The 26,530-nt window shown below is 47.1% G+C and overlaps 1 protein-coding gene across 8 annotated transcripts in view; it reads right to left on the bottom strand.

Moving 5' to 3' along the window:
- Positions 1-2,738, bottom strand: part of LOC149358691 (metabotropic glutamate receptor-like) — a 297,659-nt gene extending 294,921 nt beyond the window's left edge. For 7 of the 8 annotated variants that reach the window (XR_016288715.1, XM_089570845.1, XM_089570847.1 and 4 more), the window contains exon 1: positions 2,613-2,738. The gene's annotated coding sequence lies outside the window, so the exon portion shown is untranslated. Of the gene's footprint in view, positions 1-1,870; positions 2,161-2,612 lie in introns of those variants that run through there. The other variant, XM_089570846.1, reaches the window with a different exon arrangement.
- Positions 2,739-26,530: the final 23,792 nt, after the last annotated feature.

Here is a 26,530-nt window from a genome sequence, read left to right as displayed (position 1 = left end):
GTCTCGATCAAAATAGCGAGTAGCATACGGCGCCTTGTCTTCAAAATTTGAAAACCAGAGGGCTTTCCTTGTTCCTGTATGACGAGAGCCTTGAACGACGATCGAATTGCGTGGTGTCACTCAGGCGCTAACTCGAAACACGAAGGAAATCGCTTCTGTGTCGCAGCGAACAAGACGCTCGAAACGTGACACGAACCTCAGAAGACACTCGTGCAACCTGTAGCCATTTTTGAAACCAAACATTCAAAAAATTGGAGATACTAAGCCCGGTTTTACCCTCACGGCACACTAAACTACGGAGATGGAGTCATTATCGCATTCATAAACTTGAATTCTATCAGCAGCAAAGGCTTTGACGATAATTTGCCTCAAGTGAGTGGTTAGTAGTTTGTGGCTACAGTGCACCGAACGTGACACGGCAAAGAAGACGCAACACAATGCTGTTTATTGTGTTGTGGTGTGTTGTGCGTTATGCTGTGATGTGCTGTGTGTTGAAGAGACATTGAAGACATGTATCTGGATCACTCGAACCAACTCACCTAAGTTGTTTTAAGTGCTTAGCTTAAAGCCGTAAGGCTAGTGCGAAGCCTTAAATCTTGTGCATTCCAAATACAAACAACGTTGGTAAGTGACATGCACGTCCCACGTCCCGTCAGCAGCAATGATTTTAATCGCGTTTGTGAAACATCACGTGGAGGAATGTTTACATTAATGTGCCCCAGAAATTATCGTCTATGCGCGAGTTTTGGGGCATTTTCAGTCTTATCGGAAGCTGCACATGCTGTATCAATGGTTCACAAATCGCTAAGTATCTTTCAGACGTTCATGTTCGCCTTGGAGCCAGCAGACTTCTGTTTTTGGAGATACTGTTACCCCAGGAGTGAGCAAAAGTTCGGATCTTCCTTTCAACCGTGACTCAGACTTAGAGTAAAATGCTGTCCCGCTGCGACAAAAAAATCCTTAGCGGATATGGCCTGGTATGAACTACGTGCAAGAATAATCGCCAACTACCGGTCGCTCCTAGTATCTACATTAAAAGCTACCTAAACTATGATCCGTAAGAGTTTGAGTACGATACCGCGACTCTCAATTCGCACTAACCAACGAAACTATCTGCGACCAAGCATTTTTTGGTTAAAAAACCGGGCGTGCGCTGACGAGTTAAATTACGTAAAATCAACGCATCCCCAGTTCGGGGAAGATGTGTACAACAAACCTCAAGGCGGGATACGGGCACTAAACGGCCATTTTGCCAGGCACGGAGAATACAAGACCATATCTAGCACTATAGTGGCTAACTGATTTTTAAGCGAACAAGCAATAAAACTAGCATCAGCCGCTGCGGTGGTTCAATGGTTATCATGCTCGGCTGCTGATCCAAAAGATGCGGGTTCAATCCCGGCCGCGGCTATCGCATTTCGATGGAAGCGAAATGTTACAGACTCATCTACTCTGCGATGTCAGTGTACGTTAAAGAACCTCAGGTGGTCCAAATTATCCGGAGCCCTCCACAACGGCGCTCCTCATAGCCTGCGTCGCCTTAGGTCGTTAGACCCTATAAAACTAAAACCAATAAAACGAGCACCAGCTAAACATTCGCATATAATTGATGCACAGTTCGATACTGGAATTAGAAGTGAAGAGCAAAATGCAAGCACCGAAATGCTGCCAGTGATTCTAGTCAGAAAAAAAAAAATATTGGAAGCAAGCATCGGCAAAATGGCTGACATCTCTAGGGAGTGCGGGAGGCGCGTGCTTTCCATCATGCCAGCGGCAGCCAGCCGCAGATACGCTAATTACCCGCTCTCTACCGACCACGTGCGGGGAGCGAGCGAGCGCGCGCGCTAAGGAGCTATAGTGGCGTCACTACCTGTTTCTTCTTCCAGTGGCACTCCACCCCAGCCTCGAGGATCCTTGCGCCCGTCGAACTTGCCGCAATAGGTAACCGCCGAAAGTGACTGACGGATCACTTCCGAAGCCGAGAGCCACGCGCGCAGCCTTCGAGCGAGGCGCGATCGAGCGCGACGATAGCAACACGCGATGACGCGACGGGGCATTCATTTAAAGAGAAGGAAGGCGTGGCGGTAGGCAGCGCGTGCGATGTTCCTCGTAGGGCCGCCCCCTCCTTCTCGTAATGCGACATGGGTTGGCAATCGCGGCGCGAAGCCGACACAGGGGAATAACACCTCGACGCCGGAACCTAGCGCCGGCACATTGTGGCGCGTGCCTGCTAGAGTTGTGTTTTGTTAATGCGGAGTCTTGACTGAGCGCTGCAACTGCGAAGAAATACATAAGGACTTCTGTGACGTCGGCGGGACGCCGAAAATTTTGTCGCAGATGCCTTCGGGAAAGGTTTTTGGTTCTGCAACCCGAGCGAAAATATTTGCTGTCATTGTTACACGCATTTTCCTGCGCAGTTGTGCGTCTTGGTGCAAATGCAACGTCCCGTAGATCTCCGTCGATAGCCAGTGCAGCACTCGAACTCGTGGTCAAAGGAATGCAGGAAAAAAAATATGCCACGGGAAAGTCGACACAGGACATGAAAGGAGACGATGGGGGTGGGGAGGTAGGAGGTGATATAGATAGCAAAGGCGGCCCATCGGCGCTCTCACCTTGTCGACATGGGGCGTGCGTCGTCGGCTCGCGCGCGCGGCTGCGGCAAGAAACACTCGGACCAGCGGCCTCTGAGCCGGCGACTGTCAACGCGCCGGCGCTGCTGCCGCCGACCGAGCCCCAGCGCCTCTCGCGCCGCCGTCGCCGCCGATCGGGATTCAAGCGCCTCGAGCGCCCCTGACGGCCGGCCCGGCGACGTCTCTGCCGGCGCCCCGTCGCTCAATAATACATGGGAGACCGGCCAAAGCGATCGCGACACCGGCGACGCTACTGCCTCCGTTCGCACCTCGGTTACCACACCAAGAACCACGGTCTGGTGTTCCCGAATGTTTCCAAAGACGTCCCCAAAGACGTCCCCAATGACTGGTCCAGGGACGTCCAAGAAACATCCCGACGGCTATAAGGCTCGCGCCTTGGTTTCTAGGCTGAAAGCGAAGGTGTAAGGTTTCCGGACGTTCCGCAGGTGCATTTCCAGAGATGTGCCCAGGGGCGTCCCAGAGACGTTCCCAGCTTGCTTACCAAGATGCTTACTGAAAGATGCGGGTTCGATCCCTGCCGCGGCTGTCGCATTTCGATGGAGGGGTAATGTTAGAGACCCCTTTACTGTTAGATGTCAGTGTACATTAAATAAACCCAGGTGGTCGAAATTATTCGGAGCATTCCACCATGGCGGCCCTAATAGCCCGGGTCACTTTGGGACACCATAACTGCACCAAACCTTACTATATACGCTGCGCGAGATGTACCGCTACTAGCAGCGCGTGCCAGCACTTGGGCAGAGCACAGAAAGACAGGAAGATAAACAGGCGCTTAACTTCCAAAATTATTTCGGAAAATCGCTAAACCACTGTTTATATGCCCGCTGAGGCGATACGCCCGACAGGTGTTTGCAGCGGTGTGGAGATTTTTGGAATTAGAGTTGAAGTTCAGCGCTTGTTTGTTTTTGTGCCTTTTTGTGCTCTGTTATCGTGTTGCTATGCGCTGTTGAAAACGATGCAACACAAACTAGCCCGACAGCTTGTCCTGTTCAAGTGAGCTGTAGGCTGGCAGGCATTTTGTGGCCACAAATTTAATTTAATTTCATTTATTGTTTCCTTGTCGCTACAACATTTTTTTTTATTTACCACTATAGCGAGGAGTATCTGAATCCACTTCCACTCGTCGAAGTCTCCTGCGATACGTGTTGGGAAATGAGCTGAGCCAGGGCGATGAATTTGGTTACTAAAGTTTGTGATGTCACCCCATGAATGAGAGCCAGAAGAGACACAGACGAGCAGTGATATGTCTTTCCACTACCGTCTTCATAGATAAATGGGGAAATAAGAAGAAAAGTCTATAAAATGGGATTAGCGTATGCGTAAAAATCCTAAGGGCGAATTACGCATTCATTAACCACTTCAAATAATACACTTATTTATTTATTTATTTATAAATAAATAAATGGGGTAAATATTCGTGGGGTAAAGAAAATGCACAAAGTTTCACTTCGGGGAATAAGATTCAAAAATTTTGCACAAATGAACACTTTTTATACAAAAATTTTGCACACAGAGAACAAAAAGGGAAAAATAAAAGAAAGAAAACAAGAAAGTTTTATACTCGGCCACTAGGCATGGTTGTGCAGTTATTATGCACCGTAAACGGGGGATAACAAACTTCGAGACAAAGATTATCGAATGGATCCTGGTAATGAATTCCAGTCTTCGATGGAACAGAGGAAACACTGAATTTGAACATAGTACATGCCTATGGTAATGCATTACGTTTAGGTCATGATGTCTTATTGATGGTTCTGGAGCGAAATAAAATTTGAGGAAGCAGTCCAATAATTTTAATGATTCAACGCGCCAGCGTAAAGAGAGCAAGGTTAGGTTGAAGGAAGGAACCTAGAAGCGGGCGAAAAGTTGCGACAGTAACGACGGCATACAAATAAACAGTATTTTTCTGGATTGCTTATAGTTGTTAACCTCCAACTGCTTATACGTATTGCGAACTACAACTGCGTTCGCTATTACTACTGACCACGGCATGGGTGCCAGCCTATCATAAACCTTTCCCACGTGAAGACAGGTTTAGGAAATGGATTCTTTGGGCGTCACTCCAGTGGCAGTATGCTTCCAGGAACTGCCCTTAGCGGCGCAATCTCCAGGCCGTCTCTTCGACTTACTGGTCGAAGTGTGAATGTGACGGTCGTTTTTGTAGTTGTAACTCGACCCGAAAAGCGCAGCAATTATGAAAAAATTGCCGGCACTGGCGCCAAAGAACGTCCGCGCTTTATGATTTGCAGCTTTTCATGTAGGCTTTTCATCTTTTCATGTAGCAATTGCTTGAGGACAACAACAGATAAGTTCTTTCCAATATTAGGCTTTTAATTTATTAATGAGTGGCGACTCTAGTTTAAGTCATAGGAATGAAGCTTGGCAGATAGTTAAATTATTGACTGGTCGAGAGAGGCTGACCGGGAGGAGCACCTTGGGTCGCACAAGCCCCACCTGTGGCGACACCCGCCATCGAACGACAGTGGCGCATCACTTGACCGTTGCACCACTCCGCCAGGAGTGGTATGAGGACTGCCAGGGATCTACGAATGTCAAGCAGAAAATTACCGGTGTCGTTAAAAGTTGATCACGAGAACGAAGACGCAAATAACTAAAAATAAATAAAATTAAAAAGAAAGTCGGTGTGCAGTGAATGAGCGTAGTTCGTAACGGTGACAGCTCTCCGTGATGTCGTCCGAGGGAGCGCCGTTCAGTTTGTTTTTTCTAACAGTAATATTGAAGGACAGGGGGAACAGAGTACATAGGATGTTCATATTTAAAGTTGAGTTTATGTTCAGTTCATTCCTATTTAATCAAGCGAAAAGACAGAACCGTGCTGGCCGACGTGGTTCCGCCAATGTCATAGGCGACAAATCGACAGGCCACTCAATGCACTCGATGCAAGCGAGAGTGTGAAACTAGTTATTTGCAATGCGAAGCAGAGGGGTTGACCTCAGAGAAGCAATTTTAAGGCGAAAGCCTTTAATGGCTCATACTGTCGTCCGTTAACAAAGCGTGTCACACGCGTTTAACTCGTGAACTAAAAAAGAAAACCAATGGCTGCTTCAGATAGAAGAGGGAGAAATGAACCTAGAGGCCAAGTTTCATGACTGTAGGTTATTTAGTTAATTAAGTATAGGCAAGAATGTCAAAAGAATATCAAGAATGTCAAAAAAAGAAACCTAGAAGCCAAGTTTGAAGACTGTAGATTAATTAATGCGTCGAAATAGCGAGGACATCGATATATCCACGGGAACGGTGTGACGTCACATCCACCGAAAGTCGTCACGGCATAGTGAAAATTGTTTCGCCCAGAATTCACTTAAGCCGAATGTTGCTGCAGGTAACAGACATTTACAGAAAATTGGACTTTGTACCGGATTGGTTTCCTTTCCTGATGCGCTGTATATCCTTACCGGCCTTTTAGTTATAGTATGTTACTATTATGTTTCTGCCACGTAGCGCTTACCTAGGTGCTCTGTAAATAGTTGTTTTTGTGTGTTTGTACACACACACAAATATGTATATATATGCTTTCTATACAAAACCGTGTAAATAAATACCATGAAAGAAAAAAAAATAGTGAAAATTGTCGCAGAATGGTCGAAAAAAATTTGGCTTTGTGTCAAATCAGACGGAAAAATGTGTAATTAAGCGTAATTAACACTTAAGATCCCCGAAATATGTATAATTTGGGTATCGATATAGCAACGGGAACGGTGTGGAGTCACATCCCCCTGAAGACGTCACGGCATAGTGTTCTCGGCTCTCGCCTCTCAACACTGTATTTGCTAAAGTGTCCTCGCAATTTTTTTGTTCTATAAAAATTTTCCGGACGCTTACGCTTGTTCTAATGCGAATTTCAGCGACAGCTACATGCGCCTCTACATTCGCGACACGGGTAAGCAGTGGTGAATACCTCATGACGTAACAAGCGATGCCATTATTTTCGGACCAGGAGGGATTGGCATTTCGACTAATAAGTTCGATGCGTTCTCATAACCAGGCTTATTGGTCAGAATTCCCTGATTGGTTCAAACGTAAAGACGACGGTTGTTACGTCACGGTTTATCATGAAGTCATACATGAAGCTACTGTCGCTGTAAAAGGACATAGTTTAGAGTGATATAGGTACGAGGGACATTCTACATGAGGTGACCGACGCCGCTCACGGCTCCTTGGTGTGACGCAATTTACACTTTAGGCGTTTCGTTCACGTCCATCAGGAAATCAATCGCTAGTTTTATCTACGAACAGTTATCATCCAACAATTTCATGGCAGAACTGAAACTTACGGTCTCTATAAAAAACAGTGAAGCCATTAACACATTCTAGCCATGCATACCATTTTTTTCGTTGTCTTTTTTTTTTCGCAATACGTGGCGCCTAGTTTCAACACTCGTCCTAGCTTTTATCATGTTGCACGTGGCTGCAAGAATTTCTGGCGTGGATTTAGCCTAAGGAATAGGAATCCACTTACGCTTTCGAAAAGCTGTAATCATGAAAAAAAAGGTAACAATTTTATCCACGCATTTTTTTTTGTTGACATACACGCGCAAATTTGAGAATTCTCTCCCGCATCACATTGCTAACTGCATTTGCTTTTGTGTGAGCGTATGTCTAACTGTACGTAGTATTTTCAATGCGTATTAATGCTTATAAAAGTTTGAGGGTACTCGTGAAATTTTTGTTTTCGTGCGGTAGAACATATGTACAGCGCACATCTAAAACATTCTGTTATCTGAACTGTCCTTGGCTTTGCAGTTTTAGTGGAGCTCGTCAGTCCAGCCTTCTCTTTAAAAAACGATACGTTATCCGACTTCTGTATCTAGTACATTTTCTTTGATGGGGGAAAAAAGAAAACTAGCACACAAAGTATTTCAGCAAGAAGAAAAAAAAAACGAGAGACAAAGCCAGGAGCTACACTCTATGCCCGACGATTACTCAAAACAGCTGTCAATGGCAGTGAGGAAACTTCCACACAATACAGCCACTCACAGATTCCTTATCCCACTCGCATTTACAGAAACAAAGCTTTAGTTCTCAGTCGGCGCCGCCACGCTCGAACTAGAAGAAAAAGAAAAAAAAAACAGTGCTCAGACAGTGGGGAGGGAAAACGACGGAATTATTGCGAAAGAGGTGAATAGACAAAGAGAAAGAATGCTGGAGGGGGGGAAATACGAATGTGACGATTTGCGAGAAGCTGCCGAATTTCCGCCACTTGGACATTTCACTTTCCCACTGCGCCGATGCTTGCCGCGCTCCAAAAAATCTCCAGGCTGAGAGACCGGGAAGCGGCGGTATAGTAGAGGATGTTGGGCGGGGCGAGGACGGGACATTTGCATTTAAATTGGGCGACCAAGCGCGCTGGGGAGCCAGCGTCGAAGCGCTTATAGCGCTCAACCCGTTGATGGCTTTTCCCGCAAGCAGTAGACAAGTACGCTGTCAGTGAGTGAGTGAACCATCGCGGTGGAGCGCTCGGATCGGACTCGAAGCACGCACGATTTGACAGTTTCGCTCTCAAATTGTTCTTGCACCGACAGGTGTAACGCTCTCCGTCTCTCCCCGCACGAACCTCCTCTCCGTTCAGTCGTCACTGTATCATCGTTTTCCACTCGTTCACTTTAATTTCGACCCCTTCGTTTCTTGTATTTTCGTTTAGTTTCCCGCGACGACATGTCCATCCGTTTTTTTTTTTTGCTGCATTCGCCGACTATGGCCTCTTTGTCATCAAAGCATGTTTCGTCTGTGCTTCGCCGTCGCAGTACAGGCGAAAGAGACACTGCGTTTGGTTCAGTGCTCGAGTTCCTGGTGAACACGCTTCCAAACTCTACCTCTCCGCGGAAACGGAGAGGTTTTTTGGGAGAGGGAGAAAACGGGGTTTCGATTAACGCCTTTCTCTCCCGGGCTTGGCGGCTCGTCGATGTGAGGGCTATTCGACCGGCACCCTCAGCGGCCCCCGTCATTTTCGAATGGTCTTTAGAGCACGGAGCACATTTTAATTTCCGCTCCACTTTACACTGGGCTCTCATCACCGGCCCGTCGAATGGGAATGCACGCACAGCTTGAATGGGGGGGGGGGGGGGGGGGGAGAGAAGGAAGTTTAAAAGAAGTTTGATAAATACGAGTGAAACAAACGCAAAAAAAAAGGACCATGAAAGAAAGGAAAGACGAAAGCTGAAGACGCGAAATGACGTTGGCGAGATTTGGTGCATGAGAGTCAGGAGCTTGCTTTTATTCATACATGGAACAACATGTGATCGCTTAGTAAAAAAGTGCCTCTCTCAAGTAATCAGTTCTTTTACTGCTATGAAATGTTTATTAACGAGGCGGCTAAAGACTGTTGGCTGTTCATCTCGACTGTTCGCTTCAGTTAAGTGTCGGCCCGCCTTGAGTAGTTTTAATTCAATGCTGCTTTTGTTCTTAAACAAAACCTTCTTCTGAGCTCTTGTTTTCATGATGCTGTAATTTGAAAAGGAGCTAATTTTCTTTTACCACCAGGACGCCACACCTTAAACAGTTTCGTTGGAAATACCACATACGTGTACAATATTCTCCACCAAAGTTTAGCAATAGTTCTGTTGGCGCTTGTAAACGCGTGGACTGCGGCGGGAAGATCCTTCTGTGCCATTAGTTCGGTTTAATTTGTAAACAAACGAGAAGCGTAAGAAGCAGGCCTTACGAAGTGCGCGGGCGCACGCACGCACGCACAGACATCGATTGATAGTTTTCAACAAGTATGCGCTAAAAGGCAGCTGTTATAGCAGCTGCCTGGTGAGCAACGTGAGTCAGAGAGGAAAGTGGAGGTAGATATACTGTGGCACATATAAGGAGGACAAATGCAATCAGGAGAGACACTCAATAAGGAGAGCAGATAAGAGATAATCTACTCTGATTGCAGAGCAGATTCCAAGAGAATAGAAAGTTCCTCCAGTGGCAACCCTGAGCCACACGGGAAGCTGATTAAGATATTTTCAATGATGTGATGTTCATAGCTGCAGTAAAAAGAGTATTATTTCAGTTGAGCGGCAGATGCCTTTTTTTCAGCTCATCACGCAATCCAGTTCATGTGGATTATGATGACTGCCGGTCCCGCTCATTGGTTCGCAACCTTCGGTGAGCAGGACAACTGGCGGGTATGTGTTTGTGTGTGCGGTGCGTGCGATTCACGCCACGACGACGAGAGGCAGTGCAGAACAATGCGCTGTGGTTTAGGGGCCGGCAGAGCGGCGCCTTGAAGGCGGGGAAGAGCCGAAACCAGACGCCAGCTACGCGAGGGGGAGCTGTGTGTATGTGTGCGCACGTGGACCGAGTGCAGCAGCTGCTATATGCGCAGCAGAACCGTGTTCACAGTCTAAGGGGCCGGCAAGCTGGCGCCGGAGAGACGGCTGTCTCCTGCAAAGCGCGCTGCTACGAGAAAGAGTGTCACCCGGTCTGGCCGTGGTCTGCATAACGACCGCCGTGTTCCTGGAGCTGACCGGGGCTAATTTCCTTCGCAAGGGAATGAATATGAGGAGCAACGAAGAAGAAAGAGCGACCAATAGCCCGCTGGTGAGAGGGACACCGGGGGAGATAGAGAGGGAGAGAGAAAGGTGGTCAACGTAAGCAGACGACGACGAGTGACTGGACCCGAGACTGGGAGGCCGCACACTGATGGCAGCGAAGTTGTCGCCGCGTTGTATGTAGTGTAAACAAGTTCTGCGTGTTCCGTAATGCATAACGAGAACAGTGTTGAGAAGAGAAGCACCTGTGCGGCTATGATCATGAAGAATGAGGAAAAGACGGCAGTAACCGACAAGTTATTTTTCATTTACTGGCTGAAGAGCTGTTAGCAGGGAACAAGGTTTTCGTGTACTGCTTGAAATAAATTATTCTCTTTACCAAGCCGATTAGAGAATAATTGTCCAGTGTACTCTTGAAAAGACGCGGAGATAGCACGGAGAAAGAATTTCCTGTAAGTCACAGCCTACGAGAGATCACTTTGCTGCACTGGCATGAAAAAATAGAAGAGGAGATCTGTAGTAAACAATTACCTTCGTAGTTTCAAGCGACATAAAACATGAAAAGAAAAAATACACTAGACAACCGTTACATCAAGCTTTGCCCACAGCGCAAGAGTACGAACGAGACCAGGCGGAAAAAAATAATAACGCCGACGCGCGAAGCGCCGCTCAGCCACCCTAATACGCGTTAACGGTGCGTAACTGGAATCGTTACAGTTTATGGGGCCGACGCTGAAAGCGGCCCGCAGGAGCAGGCACCCATACCTCCGAATCATTCATCCAAACGTTCGCACGCCTGGTTTGAGACCGTACGGTGCTTACGTTCCGCTCGTTATGGGGGGATTCCCGCCGGATACACGGTATATAGGGCATCCTTCCAGCGGCGAATACGCACGAGCGAGCTGCGCACGGGAACGGGCAGGTGCCTTCGGCAGGCGCGTCCCTGCTCCGACGAAGATGGATCGCTTCGTTCGCGGGGATCGCCTCCCTCTCGCTATCCACGCATCTTGGTGGCGAGTCCGGCTCTTTTGCTCGTCTGACCTATAGTGAGATTGAGCAATGAGGCGAAGCCGCATGCGGACTTCGGTTGCGAAGGAAAGACAATAGGATATTGCTTCCCTGTGCGTGCGTGCGTGCGTGCGTGCTTGTGCGTGCGTGTGTATGTTGTGCGTGCATGCGTGCGAGTGCGTGAGTGTGCGGGTGTGCGCGTGCGCGGGTGTGCGCGTGTGCGCGTGTGCGTGTTTGTATTATCAGCAAGAAATGAAACGTGAACAAGACATTTCAACCACAAAGGGCAAAACAAGAAACTTCTAGCCAGGGGAAGCTCAATACTAGAGGAGGGTAATTTCACTTTGGAGGTGCGAAGATCCTTTTTCGGAAGTGTTAATCAACCTCGCTTGTATTTCTTCTATAGGAGCTAATATGCCGGTCATTTTTTGTTGCCACCTCAGTTTTCTTGTTCGTGTTTCATTCGTTGCTGATATTCCTTGACGTAGTGTTTCACAAACATTGTGAACAGCAGTTGCAACAAAATCGTCATCAAGCGAGTTCAGTTAACTACAGGAAATAAATTTTTCTAGTTCCTGTCTCGCGCCAACCACTGGTGCGATATCGCAGCAAATGTACCAACGCCGTCACTTCTTTATCTTGACTGAGTTATGCTTCTCTTGGTATCCGCTCTGATATCTCAATAGAGCAATGGTCGCAAGTTCTCTCGCTTTACATGTTCCGTCCATATTCATTGTAGGGTTAAAATTTGCCAAGCCGAGCTCCCAATAGTGGCTTGTGCTGATCCCGCAAAACGATTAAAGCTGCTGAAAAAAAAGGAAATATATTTTATCGTCACTTCAATTACATAACGGGTCATGCAAAGAAAAGGAAAAAGGCTTAGGCGTCCCTATGTGCTCATGTGCTAGTTTCTGAGAGTTAGTCGTCCTCATAAGATCACAAAACGGCCGAAATTAATCTGCAATCCTCCACTGCATCGTCCCTCATAGAGAACAATAGCCTCGGCACGTAAAAGGATGCACAATGTAAACTGATTTATTGACCCTTTTCACGAATTTAGTAGACGCTCAACACAAATAATGAAGAAATAAAAACTGAAAGAGTGGGAACTAAGTAAGCATGGAACTGCACTACAGCCATTTCAGAAGATCGAACGAAAATTATAAGAAAATTTTATGGCCTGTACCAAATACCTGCCGGATAGTGGTGATTGCATGAATCGCCCGAAACGCGTATGTCAGAACATCGAATGAAAAAGAAGAATTAGTATGTTAGGCACGCTATAAAAGAAGCATGTGCAATGCCATACATTCGACTAGAAGTGTGCAAAAAGGAACAAAATTAGCCACCCTTCGTCGTCAAGCTTCTAGGGTCATGCATAATCTGTTCAACACAAGTGACAGCATCGTGGTGGAGCACCGCAAAGGACGGGACACAAGAAAAAAGCAAGGACGTACACAGCGCCTGTGTACGTTCTTCCTTGTTTCTTGTGTCCCGTCCTTTGCGCTGCTCCACCACGATGCAACAGCACCAACTAGCCCAGCAACTTGCTCTTCTAGACAAGTGACAGGCCTTTCTGTTCGCCTCACCCTTGCCGCGATACGGACTCTGCTTACACAATTACCTCCTTTGCGTACTTATGCGCAGCGTTCGGCACTCTTTCCTTCAACACATTATGAGGTACTTTTTGGAGAATTTTCGCTTTTTAAGATAAGTTGAGGCGTAACATTTGCCGAAAATCGAGTATTTAAAGAGAGTTAGGAATTTTTAACAAACTCAATTGTGTCGCTTTCTCCGAATTGCTAGAATTTTCAGGCTGCTGCAGAGAAAAGGGGGCTTAAATAGGGTTTTTCTCCCTAAATGAGGGAATTTTTGCCTATGACATGTAATATTGCCTTAATAGGTTCTCCCGAAGAAGCAGTTCGCGCGTATTGTTTCGCTGGTAGAACACGCACGCACCAAGAAGCGCACTGTACCAAATAAAGCGCACCAAAAAACGTGTACCATGTACCAAGTAGCGTATTGGGCTACTTGGTACACGATTTATTCAAACTGCGCTACAAAACGGGAGACGCGACTGAAGAAAGAAGACAGCACAGACGTTCACCTACAACTGAAATTTTATTATGCGTTTCAGAGAACACACAATGAGCAAGCATGAGAAGAAAAAAAGAACGATAGAAAAACTCAACAAAACAGAAGAAATGTTGCTGCCGCTTACGGCTTCACAACCAATGCGCATTCCTGGTATTGCTCATTCAAACACATGATTTCATTGTCCACCAGATGGATGGACAGCCTACGACAGCGACCGCTTTATTTTCTTTCTTTTTTGTATGCAGGGGCCGTACGCATTTCCTGACATGCAGAATAAAATTTCAGTGGCAGTTCAGCGCCTGTGTTGTCGCATTCCCGCCTTCTTTACCGTTTTTCAGCGCTGTTTGCATCGAGATCCGGATGAAGCCTGGTAGACACAATGGCGCTCATAAATAGGCAGCGTCAATGGATCCTCGCGAGACAATTTTCTTTCCTCCTTTCTTTCGCGTCAGAAAATGTCCTTTCAGACAGTTCTCGCTCGCCATTGCGCCACTGTTTGGAGACGAAAACAAGTTTTAGCCGACGTCTACGCAGGGCCTGCTTCGGGCTCGCATGCTCGTTTATCGTTCACTTATTGCGCGCGCTGTGAATTGTAGATGCACCCATATTCTTTCTAAAATAAATGTTTTCATTCGAAACATTCTACGAGCAAAGCGGCATCAGCATCTCCACCGTTAGACTTAGTGTACGAAACCTCCGGTGTTCATGCGCTGGCAATGAATATTTATCGTGTCCGCGCCGAAAAATCGCACTTCCGTCTTATTGAAATTTCTTTGTTGACTTTTTCTTTTATTCGCATGTGCATTCATCGCATTTGTTTTTTTTTTTTCTGTCTGTTTTGTATGCAACCTATGTGCGCCTGTTCTGCAGCTCCTCTCCTCCTGTAATGCTGTCTGTGAGCTTTAAGTGAACGAAAAAAATTTGCAAATAAATAAACGAATAATATAAAAATACACAAATAAACAGTAGCTTATTTTGAAATAAACAAAATACAATGAAAATAAGTGAAAAATATCAGGGCTAACATGAAAGCGATTACAGCGAATAGTGAGAATAACTGCACCCGGGACACTGGTTTTCTATGAGTATGAATATTCTGCCACTTTTTTCTGAAGCTCACGATAAAAATTCGTCGTCAGTCCACGAAAAATTCGTCATATTTTCGGGCAGTCGTTAATGGCTGCGTCTCTACTGGATACCGCGAGAAATGAATATAGTGATAGGAGGGCTTGCATGGGGCACTACCTCACGCTGCGCTTTGCAGCTGCCATTGCGAAATAAGGACGCTGCCAAGTGCCAATGGATAGTTCTTATTTCACATTAAATACCTAAGGGTCAAGTCTGGTGAAGCTTTTATTATGTTCAGTTAATGTTTTAGTTATGTTGCTGGCGGCTTCCTCACCAGGATACGCGACTTCGTTATTTAAGATACTTGAACATGAATCTAAATTAAGCAAAAATTCTTGAACACAAATCGAAACTCCCATATGCGAATCAGCGACGAAGCGACACTTTCAGTGCACGTTAAAGAACCCCAGGTGGTCGAAATTTCCGGAGCCCTCCACTACGGCGTCTCTCATAGCCATAGTCGCTTTGGGACGTTAAACCCCATAAACCAGACCAAACCAAACTTTCGGAGTCCGAGCTCAAATCCCCTGTTCTTTCTCCGGACCCTCTGACAATGTGAGCGACAGTTTCGGGGACGCGGCTTCAGTATTTAGCACTCACATCTTAGCGATGACCTGTCAAAAGAAAAAAATGCTTTATCAGGGTGATTTAAGCTGAGCACGGCAGTTCGCTCTTCGATATTAGTGCGAAAGTTGAGCATTCACGACTTAGAAATGAAGGACGAAGCAGGTGTTTTGAGCAAGAAGTGTGCGCGAAGGTGGAAAACCAGAATTCGCTGCGAATGAGAGAGTGCAGCTATAACATTAGCGCCAGAAGCTGTTGAAAGCCTTCTCTAGACTTCCAGAAACTGTTTACGCATGCTGAAACATTGCTGCAGCTGTGTATCTTTTTAAAGGACGTTATTCGGAGTATGCCAGTGAATGAACCTTATTGAAAGTCAATACTCAATTAATAATAAAAATATCAACAGTAGTGCTTGATTTGCAGTAAGCCCTGAGAGGGGACCTGGGCGTCCTTACGATCCACCTCAGCGCAACCGCCTCAGCGCGTTGGACTTTCTGTACTATAGCAAAAAGCATGCATTTTTGTTGCTGTTCACTACTTGAATAAGACATCGAATGTTCTACTAAACTTACCGCCGATTGATTCCTCTTCATAGCTACCCCTCTTTAAATTGCCAGGTTAACGGGTGGCGTGTATTAGAGCAACGCTGGCACAACGACGACATCAACAATCTTCTGTGATCGCGAAACCGACCTCCTCCGTCAGGAGTACGCTTTCTTTGTGACCCACCCATCAAGAAGTCATTCGAGCAAACGCACTCTCGGAGTCGGGAACCAGTTGAGGCGATGGAAGAAACAAATCCATTTCTCGCGAAGCTCCTTGTCGCTTTGAAATTCGTGCTAAGACAGGTTCGTAATCTTTTCGGAGTTGATTCTTGCATCCTATAAAGCAACGCTAGTCACCACAATCAGTTGAGCGAACACAAACTGTCTGTGAACACTACATCGAACCAACGAAAGCCGTTGTCGACCGGGACGCCGTCTGTATGCGGCATGCCATGCCGTGCTAAGTAGGTCGTCATCGTCCATGGTGTAGGCCGTAAAATTCGCCTCTTTGAAAGCACTAATCAGAAGGATGGGAGATTACGTTCAAAGTTTTTTTTGGGGAAAAATAAATTGTTCTCAGGCCTGCCGTTCGACACACACAATAATGGCTTCGGGATGAACTTCAAATACTAAATTCATTGACATCTGCGGGCATCAGAAAATTTCGCAGAACAGCCTCTACTGCATGCAAGGAAATCATTATTGTTAGACAGTGTCAAATTTGGATTCAGTAAAAAGGCCTAAGTGGATTCTATCGGGAGGCAAGCGTAGCCAGAAGCGGAAGAATGCAGTTTGATGATGATGATTATGGCGTTAATGATCACAAAGCCAGCTTCAGGAAATATGACCTCATTCTTAACTGCCATATTCATGACAGATAATTTGCCATGTCGATACGACCAATGAAGTGCATTCTGTTCATCAATTCTTGAAGCATTAGCAACGCACATTTCATATGATGAGACGGGTGTAGTGTAGTAGTATCTCGGTAAAACTGATTACCGTAAGACTCTACGTGCATTTAGCACTTGTGTAGCGAATGAGCTGAAAGCAAGGGATCGGGAGGGTACGCAACAACTGCATACAGTTAGTGTTTAAAGAGAGCAAAGACATGAAAAGAACGTGAAGAGAAAGAGCCTGCAGAAACTATCCATTATACGTCTCTGGAGAAGGCCATTACTAGTCGGCCATGGCACCAGTGTATCTCAGCAGCCACAGAGCGTTGCTCTCGTTTTATTTAACAATGACGTGCATGTCCCGCAAGTGCCAGTAAATATCCTTCAAGCAGCGTTCTGTCTTTCATCTAAGGAGAATAGCTTTCGTCACGCAAAAATTTTGCCTAGTTCAAAGGACTACTGGAAGATGCGCCAAATTCGTCTAACTCAGAATACTGAACATGTGATAGGACGCCTTTATTAAATAGGAGAACAAAAGTAATTCCTGCCCAGCACTTGTACACGGAGTGAGCGAGAAACGAACAAACTCGCAATTCTCTCTTCGCGCGCCGAGCACTGAACGCGAGCACATGCACAAACACCAGCAATAATAGCAGGGGCAGGAGCGGGTCCCACGATTCCGGTCCACGCCAGCCGGAATGGCACGCACTCCGCAGGGACCGATGGGCAAACAAGCGCTGAAAGAGAGATGCGGTGGAGACGTACACTTCTCGCGTGAGTCCTAGTGGAAGAACGAGGAGGATGCACCTACAGCAAGCAGCATCAGAGGACGGAACAGCACTGCTGGCCCAGTGATATGCGGCACGCCGAGAGTGCGCCGGAAATGACCCACCGGAGTGCCCGCGATAGCCTCGCGAACTCATCTGGTAGGCTCGGGAGTTTGGCGCACACCTTATGCAGAGTGGCTGGCGGGAAAGTAAGGTGGTCTACTCGGGAGCCGAAGTGAGAAGACCCTGCTTATTTGTATTGCGGCACTGAGCTCGCACTATGCTGGAGTTGCTAGCAGGCTCAAGCCTAGCAAAGAGCTGAGCTCACCTTTAACACTCCATTGCATTGGAGTGGTTCCGATGAAAGTGAGCTAGAGTTCGCCACTGAGCTCGTAAGAAGGAGACAGAAGCAGGTATTCCAATATTGCAACGAGGGTATTTGTATTGTGCTCGCATTCAGGCAGCGGATCTTTCTGAAATTTATTCAAATACTGGCTTCCCTTTGCAGCACGCGCAAGTAGATTCTTGTGTGTGACATACATTTCGCAACACTACAAGTGTAGAACGTTATTACGGCCCAAATATACCTGTCGTCACTGTCGGTTGATGGAAACTATTTTCGGAAGGACAGTTCACACCCGCTCAGGGGTGGTGTCACAAACTCTCGACAATCTTGAGCAACACTCGCAAAGTAGTCGCATACTCCTTTTTGCAATGGTGCATAGCATTACGAACTTGAGTCTTTTAGCATAATGTGGGGTGCAGCGGAGGTCATATGGGAGAGAGCTCCTCAGCCGAGGCAATATTGCAGATGCTCAGACGTCTGTCACTATGCTAGAATCAGAAGCCACGCCTTGTTCCCGCCGTTTCAAGGATCGAGGTTGCATCACCCTCGCGGAACACGCTTCGCTGACGTTCGCCTTAGTTCCACGTCCATCTCCGCGCATAGCTGATTCTATTTCAAGCGCCAGTACTCCACAGTGTTGATGCCTCTTTTTATGCCGCTTTGTATCGCGACATGCCAAGAAAAGCTGTCATGTCGAATGCCGCTGAAGTCATGCATATGAAGATGATTCAGAAGAAATTCCTTGTCACGGTGCGTTATTATGCGCAGAATTAATCTTGACGTACAATGAGCTTGTTACAGCTTAAAGCCAGCTTAGTTGCCCGATCAGTCACTGACATCACCCTAATTGCGCCCAAAACAAAGTATGCTATACGTCAAAAATTTCAGAAGAACCAGTAGGTAGGTGTATTTCGGTTTTCTTAGTTTTCCGATTGGCCGGTGAAGTAGCCATTGGCAGTCCACACAGAGTGCACTCTCTGGAGGGTTCTTTTTTTTTTTTGTATCCGCTTATCAAAATCCACGTCGTCTTTATCAAGCGCCTCCCTGTTAACGTATACGTGCACTGAAAGTGCTCCTTATCGATCCTGAGGAGCCCCGAAGACGTTCAAACACAGATAAATCCTAATAGCTAAGGCGAGGCAATCAATGAGAAGCTAAGATAGTTGCCCGTTTTCCTGCACAGGGTATTCTCTTGGCGGACAGAAGTCCAAGTGCACCCAGGGGAGTGGAAGTCAGCTGGATTATCTAGCAACCTAGCATTCCCTTCTTTCCGTCCACGGTGATTCGATGGAATTGTAAACGCCAGACATAAGGGTTGCCTTCTCAGGGCAGGTGTGGAGAAGGAAGATAGAGGCAGAACCAATGTGCAGGGAATGGAGAGCAAGCCAATAAGGCTCCCGCGCCATTAAGATTAGTTTCTCAGCGTGGATTCTGTGCGAGAGGGACGGACCCTGTTTACTGGGCCGTTCATTAGAATGCGTCGGGCGGATAAAGAGGCAGGGAGAGAAACTGCCCTTCCCCATCACCTTTCCTTTTCTGGTGCCCGGCAGGAAGAAGTGTTCAGGAAAGCAGATGAGAAAGCAAGGAGAGGCGTTCCTCCCACCACGTACACTAGCACGCAATTGGTTTTCCAAATGGGCTCCCTGTTGTGAAAGCCTTTTCTTCGATGGACGGCCTGATGTCTGCAGTTTCGTGCAAGCGGCATAAAGAAAGAATGCAGTAAGACTCGAATACCTTTTCACATCCCAGAACCATGGCACGTCTGTGACGCATAACGACGACCCTAATCTTTTCAGGGGGCTGATTAATAACCGGCTGCCTGCAGCTTATAGGAGCATGTGGTTAGCAAGGCATCGTCGACTCAGCGATTGCCACCGCAGCGGACCTGCAGTTAATAAAAGGATGCTGAACAACGGTAGTTTCAGCATGAGTGCCCCACATTTAATAGGTAACTTTAGTGAGAAATGCAGCTAATTCACGTCCCTTTCCAGGCTTTCAATTTGTCAGGCTGTCCAAGCTGTCTGAAACAGTAGGGGACCACGGCGCCTCCAACATGCAACATGAGTGTGTACACATAATCGTCATAGTTATCGTAGACATACAAGAAAAGCGTGAAACCACGATAGTCGATAAAACGCTTTGAGAAACGCGGCAAGCTCACAAACGACAGTCTAGTCGACGAATCGGCAAAACAGTAGCAGAGAACAAATAATAGGTAGCACTGCAGTGTTTTGCAGCAAGAAGGACAAGAGGGTACAAAAAAAATGGTTCATTATTAAAGGTTGAATGCACAGCGAACCTTTCACCTTTTTCTGAGGCATAGGTATGACGGTGATACCAGGAGAGTATACCTCTCCGCCAATCTTCCCGCATGACCTCATTCGATCAAAGTTCACACTCGACTTCGTTGCACCGCCCACACAGAGCACCCACTCGGGACCGTTCACATGAATAGCATTTTCATTGTGCAGTCGCTTAATGCGAAGCATCTACTTTGTTTAATGCCCTATGTGCAGCTATAGAAACGCGCCCTTCTAGAGCTAGTAGACAAAAAGGAAACAGTAGAACGACGGCCGAATGACTGAGCACGTAAGTGTAGGGAAAGCGGTGAGTCAAATGTCGCCTTTTATTCAACCTTGTTCGATGCAAAAGTGATGAAACAACCGGTGTTTACTCACCCGGAACAGGGAATTCTGAGAACAAGGATGTGATATGAGAAACAAAACGAAACTACCGTGTTTGCATCCGCCTGTACCTTTTTTTAAAGGAGATGTTGATATTACCCGACAGCGATGGAATGTGGCTAAGGGGGAGGCCGACGTCGTTTGCACTGAAGGAAAGTCCAGAGTACCGTTAGCGCTTTTGTATAGAAATGCCATTCTCAAAACTTTCCATGCTGATTGCGGATGCAAACCCTCTTCTCATGGATACTCTCAAGTCCCGGAGCAACTCCGCTCTAAATCCTGACAGAGCTGACCTGCGCGACCAAACACCATTTCGAAAATCCTTTCTTCGCTTCTCATTCACCAGACAGAGCGTGCTAGAGGTGGACGAAGTGGTTGTGGGGCAAGTAGAGGAGCAAGGGATAAAGTCATACACTCTAAACACGAATACGCCTATATGGGAGTAAAAAGGGAGTAATCTGTTCTCTGTGCTGAATAGCAGCTTAATTCTTTTTTAGTCCTTTTTGTTCAGAGTGTAGGGCTGGTTTTGTCGTTCCCACATGGGGGTGGCCTGTGTGTATGCGGCAGGCGCTGCACCTCAGTGACTGAGGTGATCTTTCGCTCTCCGGTTTCTATTCTTGCCCGCACATTTTTTTAGGCCAACACATAAAAGCGCATGCAGGCTATAGCTCTTAAAGGGCTCTTGACCACCTTCTGGAAGGAAAAGTATTATAGCTCGACAGTCGTGAGGCAGCCTACCCGGAACGCGCGGACGCCATTTTTTTCAGACTCATCAGTAGCGGCGTTACAGTCGTCAATCATAGGACTGCGAAACACTCATCTCCTTCCGTTACCTCTCCGAGCTTTGCTCTTTCCTGCCTGGCTGACTAACCTCCACAAGCGAAATTTCCCCTCCTCCTCTGATCTTAGCAGGAGGCGCGGAGTACGTCAGATGGCTGCGTCACAGCCCCGCCTAAGCAACCATTTTTTTTCTTGCTTTTTGCTACCCAAAGTATATTTCCTGCAGTGCTCTCACCGTCGTTGTAGTCTTCCATGCACCTTGTTTGCCTTGAAGCCCAAAATTGGTGACGGACGCGTTGTTCATCGTCGGGATTGGGAAGTTCATGTTTCCCTTCGCATTGAAATGATCCCCGCCGTGGGAACCTTATTGGAAAGACCTCCGGGTAATTGACAGTCGAGTAGGAGAAACGCATTATTGTTCTTCACGCTTCGCGGTTAGCATTATTATCAGGTTGCACTGCAGAGAGCACCGAGGCGCACGAGAGCTGTCGTCTCCAAATGGAGTTTTACATTAACTCCGCGCAAAGACGGTTCACCCGTGAGCGCTTTATAATAGAAAATTATGAACGAGGTGATGGCTGAATGAACGGCGCAGCACAGAGAACACGCTGAAGCATACACGGAGTGGGAAAATGAAATAAAACTCTTATTCTTGCGTGCGTGTATATGTGTGCGAAAACGAAAGGTGCGACGAAAAAAAAAAATGGGTGGCGGTTTATTATTGCTATGCACCAAATATTGCGCGAAAGCACGGTTGCGAACGTTGGTAACTCAATTTTCAAATTTTCGGGGTTGGGTACCCAGGTTTGGGTCGTGGGCCAAGCCCATTATGGGGGGACCCCAAGCCTGTTCCGACCATGGCTCAACTCAATTTTCAAATTTTCTGGAGCGGGCCACCGAAATTTTGGGGGGCGCAAACCCCATTTTTGGAAGTGGGCCTTTTCTATATTAAGACTAGGTCAAGCCTGTCTTTCACCCGAGCACACCCAAGTTCACAGGCAGTAAAATTAGGCCGAGGTCACTTCATATGAAAAGTCAAGAGCCAGAGGTCAAGGGAAAAAATCAAGGCTTCAGAGACCCATCGGCTTTTTCAGGATTGCTAGTGAAGTAGTGCTTTCGCACCAAAACGTGCGCGCAATAAGCAGAAAACGTGGCGTCGTGGGAAGTACATCTTTACGTGCTATGTCAACGCGTTGCTACGCCCCCCTCCCTCCCCCCCCCCCCTCTTTGCAGTCAAACCAATGGAGTGTAGTTCACTGCAACGCCCCAAAGAACAGTCGCATGCCAGGTAGAGGATGAGTAGGTTGTCGTGGTCGAAAGGAAGCATGAAATGCCTTTGATCTGAATTTTGACCGCTCTTCTGGGCGCGCATGGCTCCAGCATTTTGCAGAGACTATCATCGACGCCCGGTCTACGTACTGCGCTTGTTTATTTAAAATAGCCAGGGGTCCTCTAACAGTAACCGAACTCGTACGTGAATCTTAGGCTGTTGTGACAAAACTGTAACCCAAGCCTACGCCTACTAAGAGGCGCGCTTCAAAACCAAAACAGGGAGGTGCGTTTCCAAGAGGACATAGTAAGTACAGCGGCTGTTCACGGCAATGGATCTGAGCACCGTCTTACCAAAGGCCAAGAGAAAGTGCATTACTAAGTAGGAAACGAACAAAGAAGAGTGATAAGCGGCTACGGCTAACAACCTTGCTAGCATTCAAGATTACAGACAAGGAACGAGAAGCAGCAGCTTGTGTATATTTTTAAACTTGACTGTTGCTACCGCGGCGCAGCTGTCGTCACTAAGCAACCTAAACATGACTACGTGAAGATAACAAAAAAATTAAACGGCGAGAGCGATGAGATGAAAGCAGATAAAAGCACAGTTCAAAGAATTAAGTGGGATCTTTAGGCATGAAGTTAGCAATAATGGTGCTCACCGTCCATGCTCTAAGTGAAAATCGCGTAGATCTTAACCGAGAGCGGTGCGAAAAAACTTTCAGTGTTTACACCTCGACCATCGCTGAAAAATGAGAAAGATTTGCGAAGTACTGTGCAACATTTTGAGGCAAAAAGAAACATAACAAATCTGTTGGCCTGCTTCTGATGGCCCCGCCATTTTTCAGCAACTTGTTCTACAATTTTACGCAACAGGCCACTCTGTGAAACTTTATCCTGTGTTTGTACAACCATGCCTGACTGCTTAATTTGTTGACGCTGTATTTTTTTGTATGTTTCACTAATTTCAATATCACTCCCCCCCCCAACTTTTCACTGTTTCATCATGATACCTTTGTCGATCCAAACCCGCTCGCAAGCACAAGGTGTGGTGGCGGGAATTTGCGTACGGAGGCGAACATTCCCGTTCTTCTTCAGACAGCCCTATCACCTCTCTTACACTCCGCTTTCTCTATTTATTTTTTCCCGCCTAAAGCATGGATCGCGAGCTAAGGCGTCGTTTCCTGGATGCGAAATCGACCGCACAGAAGACAACGACGGTAGCTTACGCTAATGCAATGCTTCATCCCTGTACGCTACTAGTATAAGCAGTTAACCCACTCATTCTGTTTACAGGCGCACTGCTCGGGGCTATGAATAACCTGGTGACTGTGTGCCTGAAGAAAACTGCAAATTAACACGGCTTTCTAAGGCCGCACGTTAGCGGGTCCGCGAGCGCTGCTGGTGTCCGGACATCCTGTGGCGAAAGCGCATTTGGTGTAAAACGTCCCTGCCGGCACCCCGCGTTCCCTGCCTGAGAAACGTCATTACTGCGCCTCGGGCACACGGCGAGTTGCGAAAGCCGTCCTCGTTTCTATATTCGCCATTGTGTATTCACCGAAACGAGAAGCGCCAACGCCATCGCTCCCAAATGCGGGAGAAATGGACGCGCATTTGAGATAGCAAGAATATAAAGGCATGGACATCCCGCGTGCAGTCGCAAGGGTCAGGGTCGGCGCGAAAATGAGCGTCGTGGTTGAATGAAACTGATTTCACGCGTAATAAACGAAAACTTGCAAACTATGAAAATACCTTATTTGTTCGTCACATTTTGTTCACATTTTGTTCCTCCTCGTCTATTTTCGTGAGCATCCCACACAAAATATCTAAATATGCGCTCACTGCTCACGCACGCACGCACGCACGCACGCACGCACGCACGCACTTCACTTCACTTCACTTTATTAACTTAAAGACCCCCTGTTAGGGGGTATTACATAAGAGGTGGGTACAGATAGAATCAAACTTTATGTACAAAGATGTTATTCGTTAAATATGGCAGTTATACAATTCAAAAATGAGGATGGACAGGTGGTTGCAGCGACGTCGTGTGGAAGGCCGTTCCAGTCTTTGGCTGAGCGAGTAAATAATGATGCAGCAAACGTTGTGGTATGAGTCTGTGGATGGGAAACTTGCAGGGGATGACACACACATACGCACACACACGCACGCACGCACAGGCACACACACACACACACACACACACACACACACACACACACACACACACACACACACACACACACACACACACACACACACACACACACACACACACACACACAAACACACACACGCACGCACGCGCGTGCACACACACACACACAAACACACACACACTGTTCTCATTCGCCCGCTTACTCACTCGCACAGTCACTGGCTCACTGACCCACCCGCTATTCGACCTCACTCACTCACTCACTCACTCACTCACTCACTCACTCACTCACTCACTCACTCACTCACTCACTCACGTACTCACACACACACACACACACACACACACACACACACACACACACACGCACACACACACACACACACACTCATTCACACTCACACTCTCTCACTCACTAACACTCACACTCACACTCACTCACTCACACACACACACTCACTCACTCTCTCAATCACTCACACTCACTCACACTCACTCACTCTCACTCACTCTCACTCACTCTCACACACTCTCACTCACTCTCACTCACTCTCACTCACTCTGGTTCTCGAGCGCCTTTTTTGAGCCACGGCCGTTTTTTTTTCAAAAGGCCTTTCCTCATTGCCTTCTGCATCTCCAACGCTGCTTCCCTTTCCCCATTTCCACGCTTCTGGTCTCCTCTACTGACTCTCCTCCCTAGGCTACCCTCCTCTTCACCTCCTCTCGGTCAATCGATGGGCGCCTGATCGAAAAGCGGTCCGGATAATGCGCTCTATCGATCCGCGACACACCTGGATTGCGACGACGCCGTCGCCGCCGGCACCTTTTCCCGCTTTTGGGACGCGCGTCCTCACACCCCCCCCCCCCCCCCCCTTCCACACTCTCCTTGTACTCCTCCCAATTTTTTTGCTTCCTCCGCCGCTTTTCCCTCGTTTTCCCCTGCCCCTTCAGCAGGGCGCACGCCAGCGCGGGCACTCTCCGCTCGAAACGAGCCCACGTCGTTGCCGCTTCAAAAAAGCGGTACTTGTTAGCACGTCTGGTGTGGAAACCCTTCGTCGCCGGAGCGCTGTGTTGCACTGCGACCATTGGGCGAAGAAGATCTGGAGGCCGATTAAAAGCGGCGGAAGTGGGGCGTGGCTAGAAGTGTTCAGTGAAAAGTTGCCAACTGTGCGAAGGAGAAATTGTGTTATTTAAGTGTTAAAGAGCGCAGCTTCGCACAAACTCAGTGACTGCATAAATAATGTATGCTAGGTTAAAAGATCTGCGGCGAATCACCAGCTTTCCTGTCTTCATTCTTTGCATCGCACGTGTCTACACTTAGTGCTTCAATCGCTTATTGGAGTGCATTGTTTTAGATTGAACCAATTGAGTGATAGCGCACATACTAAGCGAAAGTCTAAGCACCGAATGGAAGCGTGTGACGTTCAGTACCGACGGCATTAACAGCCTATTTAGCATGCCGATGTTAATTCTAAGAACTTGCTTACCAAAGGAGAAGAAGGAAAACAAGAAGCAAAGATATTGTTTTACTTCCGCGACTCCATGTTTTTCCCCCGTGCCAAGAGTTCAATGGACATATTAAGAAAAACCTAATGATCTACTTTTTAACTGTTGAAGAGCTCTGAGTGGTTTGAACTGCTCTTCTACGATATTTTTTTTTTCACTACAATACTTGTATATAGTATCTCTCTCCCCCCTTATCCTTTCTGGCTGTCCCTTCACATCTTTCACTTCATCTCTCCGGTCTGCCTGCTATCCCTTTATTTCCGCTACCCCAGCTCAGGTGCTTCCTGTATCGATGGCAGATGCCGGTGCTAGCAAACATCGTTTCCTTCCTTTTAATTATTATTTTAGTAAACCGATACTGCTACTGCTACTACTATACCTTTCAAGTCGTACAGTATTCCATCCATATCACCGGTGAGCAGGTGGTAGCTGGGACAAGCCTTGGATTACTGCGAATTTCTCATTCACTAAAAAGGCTTAGAAAGGCGTAAAGCTTTCCCACCTACCCGTATAGATACTCTCAGGATATTAATCTTACTTAAGTCCTTTTAAGACACCCACTCTTTAATCCTTCCAAGCCATCTTAAAAGGGATTAAATGAGCTTAATATCAACCTGAGCGTACCTATT

This window comes from Amblyomma mixtum, chromosome 2, assembly GCF_055824585.1.
Source record: "Amblyomma mixtum isolate Tamu chromosome 2, ASM5582458v1, whole genome shotgun sequence".
NCBI classification, from domain to species: Eukaryota; Metazoa; Arthropoda; class Arachnida; order Ixodida; family Ixodidae; genus Amblyomma; species Amblyomma mixtum.
The sequence above is the reverse complement of the archived record's forward strand: the minus strand, read 5'-3'. Positions and strand labels throughout refer to the sequence as shown.